General features: G+C 36.1%; 1 long non-coding RNA gene across 1 annotated transcript; it reads left to right on the forward strand.

Annotated features, from left to right (window-relative positions):
• The first annotated feature begins 208 nt into the window (after positions 1-208).
• On the forward strand, positions 209-2,788 carry LOC133880373 (uncharacterized). Its single transcript, XR_009902252.1, has 3 exons — positions 209-659; positions 1,587-1,660; positions 2,278-2,788. It is a non-coding gene; the product is annotated as an uncharacterized LOC133880373 (long non-coding RNA).
• The last annotated feature ends 2,170 nt before the right edge of the window (positions 2,789-4,958 follow it).

The raw sequence follows: 4,958 nt of genomic DNA on the forward strand, positions 1-4,958 counted from the left end.
AAATTAATTATTTTTGAGATAAGTGAGGCCATTCTCCTTCCTCTACCAAATAAGCTCAATATCATTCGTGGGCTGCTATTTCGTAGACCCGGGCTATGACCAAACTGATGCGGCACCCTACCACGTCAAGTAAAACAAAAAAAAAATAAAAAAAAAAATAAAAAATAAATCAGGAAACTTCCCGAAAACACAATTCCCGTCCACTTTCCCTTCATTTCAGAAAATTTTGCCCAAAACTTTCAAAATCTCCCAACCCAAACACTCAGGCCTCAGCCCACCGCCGTCCACGCATCGCAGCAACCTCCAAGCACCGGTGACCACGCCGACCCAACCTCCTGCGACTTCAGATCTGGTTTTCACCCAAAAATCCTTCTCGCCATCTCCATCTTCCCTCTCCCCTGCCCAACGCTGCCCAACGCCGGCCACAAACAGCACGGACCACTGTCGCCCACGACCATGCCGACCACCCCGAGCAGGCCGCCGTTCCCGAATCTCTCTACGGTCAGTCTCTCTCGCCGGATCTCTCTCTCTCTCTCTCTCTCTCTCTCTCCATGGCCGGATCTCTCTCTCCAGAGCCGGACTAGTTTGTGGAGATGCAGCAGTCACAACTGTTGAATGGTGCTCTCACTGCTAATATCACAACTGAGCAAATTCAAAAGGTACCCATACTTCTTTTGTGTGTGTGTGTGTGGTGTGGGTATATAAGTGCATATTTATGTATGTGTAAAATGTGTGCATATTTGTATAGAGGGTGTCTTAGGTATAACATGCAATATGATAGAAGAAGCGTGAGAAAACCTAGAATCCAGTTGGCTTTTATATTGAAATTTGATCAGTCCTGTTTATTTTTGTTTGTGGGTAGTTATTTTAATAAGTAATCTACTTTTTTTTTGGGGGGTTGACATGGTAATGCATAAAACATGAAATTGATCCTGAAGTGTTTGATACATTGTGTAAGTGAAATCTAACATCTTTCCTTGAGGGCTGGACACTGTTTCTTATGCATTTCGATCAATTGCATTTTGATGACAAGGGTTAATTTGTGGTAATGTATATTTCATTGAACTACGCCCTGTGGTTGTGATTTATAGGGTCATATGATTGATGCATAAAAAATGGCACCATAAGTTGATCAAGTGGTGCATTTTTCACATATAAACATGGTTATCTCAATGCATATGCATACATTAGAAGCAGCAATTTTCCCCAAGTTATGCGAGTGTCTACCGATTCATCTTACGGGAATTTGTATTTGCATCTTACAGGAATATGTACCTGATACTTCCTTTGATGTTTTTATCTGCATTAGTTTTCAGTAGCATGCAGTATGCACTAATGGTGGGCTTTCATATGTTAACATGTTGTGAAGAGTGCGGTTTCTTCCCATGTTTTAAGTATCTGGAATGGTTTTGACTATGGCGAGCTTGAACTATTGTTGCTTTTATGCATGTCATTTAGGATTTGATCATGAATAAGGCTGGAGAGACATGTTTCGGTTGAAAGTTGAATTTGTTTGAACTGAAAAATTAGTTGATTTGATGGCATGCTACCTTTATAGGAATTTGATGTTTGTATGCTTGGTGCAGTACCTGGACGAGAATAAAGAGTTGATTCTGGCAATAATGGAAAACTAAAACCTGGGAAAATTCGTTGAACGTTGGTAAGTGATAAACTAACTAGAATGTTTTTCTTTTATTTGTCTACAATATTTCACTTAATGGTACCTTCTACATTCTTTCTAAATTTTGTTGTGAGCTGATTGCCTGATTGTTTTAGGTTAAACTTGAATTCCTTTAATTATATAAACTTATCGTTTCATTTGTTACACTATGTCCCATAACTTTTTCTACTTTCTGTCTGCTCCTTTCTTTGATGAGAGTGAAGGACTATTTATTGGATTGGCCTTTCTGGACCCCTTTTGTAACGCCCCTAGCCTGTGCAGTTCGAAACATCTCTTAATTCTGAGATATGTAGATGTTTGTTTTTCTTACTTTTAGCTATGGCTTACCTGAAAAAAGTAAAAAGAAAACTAAAAATTAAGTCAGTTTGATCTTGTATAAACTGTTTGGACCTCTTATATAGCAAAGTTGATATTCCATTGTTTCTATTGCCCAACGTTATCTTACATGTTTCAGGTGATATTATTGCTGGAGTACATTGAACGATATTCTCTTATGATATGTCATTCTTGTTGGGCTGTTGGAATTTAAGCTATTGGTAATTGTTTCTAGTACATCAAGGGATCTCAGATATATATGTTGGTTGTTATTTATGCAGAGAACGTAATTTGAGAACTACATGATTGGTGGGATAGAGTGGATGTAATTATGGACTGCTCTGCCTCAGGTGCCTTCTTGGAAGAACTGTTCTTTTGCTCTTCTTCACGGTGCTGTCTATCCATTCTGGTCAAGTTAGATACTGAAAGATCAGAAAGACATAATTGCAAACCATTAACATAAAACAGAGGAAACTCTTGGAGAACTGCAATGATAAGTAACACTATAATACAGCATTAAGGCACACACATAAATGATAAAGAAATCTTTTCCATATATTATACACATTTGCATATAAAACTGAGGTAATTGCCTAGGCACTTAAAGCCAATGTGATGTAGCTCACATGCATTCACCAAGCGAGAAAGAAAGGCCTGACATTAGCTAAAGGTGACTTCAAATGGGTCTGCCGTAGTAAATCTCATTTTCCATGCACTTCATTCTGAATAGAATTTCTAAAAAGTAAATACCTTCAAGTGTTTTATGGGAGTGGATTAATTTAGAATACTTTATGAAACAAAAGTCTTACTAATATATATTACATGGGAACAGCGAAACAAAACATACTAGTCTTTGGTTGATACTTGACAATTTAAAAATATATAACAGAAACAAAATAACCAAATTAAGTGGAACTGTCTGAACATACACAATTAAAGCAGTAAATCAGATCTTACAGAGAGAGCATGTTTTCATAGTTCCTGAATATTTTTTAAAAGAAAACTGAATATTTAACCGGATTTCTCATATGATAAATATAAACTGAGTGTCACTTCAAGTAAAAGGACAGTAATCCATTCAAAGCCCGGAAGGCACTTTCAGAGAGGCTAATCTTAATCTCATGAAAAGCAAGCCAAGAGATATCTTTAGTAAATGAATCAATAAGTATTAATATTTGGAGAACAAAAATTTATTATACCAAAACACAAATGAATAGAACATGTATCTCAGGAATATGAATATTCAAGCCACTTCAATACTCGAACAACTCTACATTCCTGTAAAAAAATGTCTTCAGGAGTTGCTAGAGGAAGTGGGTTGCAGAATATAGGTGGGGCAAAAACCCACGGCCAAAATTCATTCAAAACTCAAATTAGCACCTACCCATACCGAGAGATCAAGAAAAATTCATGGATAAATCACATAGAGAGAGAAATCAAGAAAAATCCATGAACATATATGTGGAATTCTTGGATCTTGGTCACTAAAATAACATATGTTTAGAGCAAGTAACAACAATCCAAGGAAAAAAAACCTGATGTTTCTAAAAAAAAAGAACAACCCCATAAACCAAAAAAAAAAACACCTTCAAGAACAAAACCAAATCTTCAAGAAAAAATATAACTTTAAACAAGCTTATTTCTTACCTATCCATACCGAGAAATCATTTGAAAAACCCATGAATAATAAGTCAGAGAGAGAGAGAGAGGGGTGGTCTGCGTGTCTTGGTGGGCGTCGCTCGATCGGTGGGGGAGGGTGAATGGTGGAGATGTCAGTCTATGGACGGCGTTCGGTCGGTGGGCCGTTTAGTGGGTGGCGCTCGGATAGTGGGGGAGGGGAAAGGTGGTCGCTGGGGGAAATGGGGGGAAAATTAGAAAACTAAAATTTGGGGGTTGCGGATCTTGAGTTTCAAACCCGTTCACTGCGGGGCGGATTGTGGAAAACATGCAACTCCGGCCCAATCCGGCCCGCGCCCACCCCTAATTTCATGCCTAAAATCCATGTTTAGCGAGCTTGTTGGAAAGAGAGAGAGAAAAAGGAAAGGCCAAATCAACTGGGCTACGTTCCATTGAAGGACTACCCTCCCAAAATATTGGGCCTAGAGACTATAGCCCAATTAACAAGACGAGACATTTGTGTTCCCCAGCATCAAGTAATACCCACAATTTGGCAAAAGGATGATGGGCAAGTAATTGGGACAGACTTTCGGCCCCTCAACGTTTACATAAAAACACTGATGGGGGCCTTTATGAGTTTAATCTTTTATATCCTAACAGATTTATCTTGTTTGGTTGTAGAAAAAAAAAGAAAAAGAAAAAAGAAAAAAAGTAAAGCCTACGTATCCCTTTAAACTATCATTTAATTGACAATGTTGTTTTCAAACTGTTAATTTGGACAACATCCCTTCCAAAATTCTTAAATTTGTCAATGTTCTCTTAATTACGAAAATACCCTTAATAAAATAAAATAATAATAATTCAAAAATTAAACTTAAAATAATAATAATAATAAGTAAATACATAAAAATCAAGGGTGGCCAAATTTAAAAGTTTTGATTTTTTTTTTTTAAATTTAAATTTTTGTTTTAATTTTTTTTAGAAATTAATTTTTTTTTTTTTGTTTTAAAAAAAATTAAATTCTTTCGTAGTGTTTAAAAAAATTGAAATTTTCATTTTTTTAAATAAAAATTTACTTATATATATATATATATATATATATATATATATATATATATATATATAGGAGTATTTTTTGTAAGTGCCTCAGGCACCGACAAAACAAGACACTACTTGACTTATTAAGTTATGTTGTTATGCAGTTATTATGCTAAGACCTTATACTTTTACAAAAATATTATTTTCTCATGACATGGATTGTAGTGATTTACAAGTGCTATGGTATCTTAATAAGTAACTTTTTGCCTATGAGGCTTTAGAGTTAACAAACCGGACCCTTTTGGGC

This window comes from Alnus glutinosa, chromosome 10 (assembly GCF_958979055.1).
Source record: "Alnus glutinosa chromosome 10, dhAlnGlut1.1, whole genome shotgun sequence".
Taxonomy (NCBI): domain Eukaryota; kingdom Viridiplantae; phylum Streptophyta; class Magnoliopsida; order Fagales; family Betulaceae; genus Alnus; species Alnus glutinosa.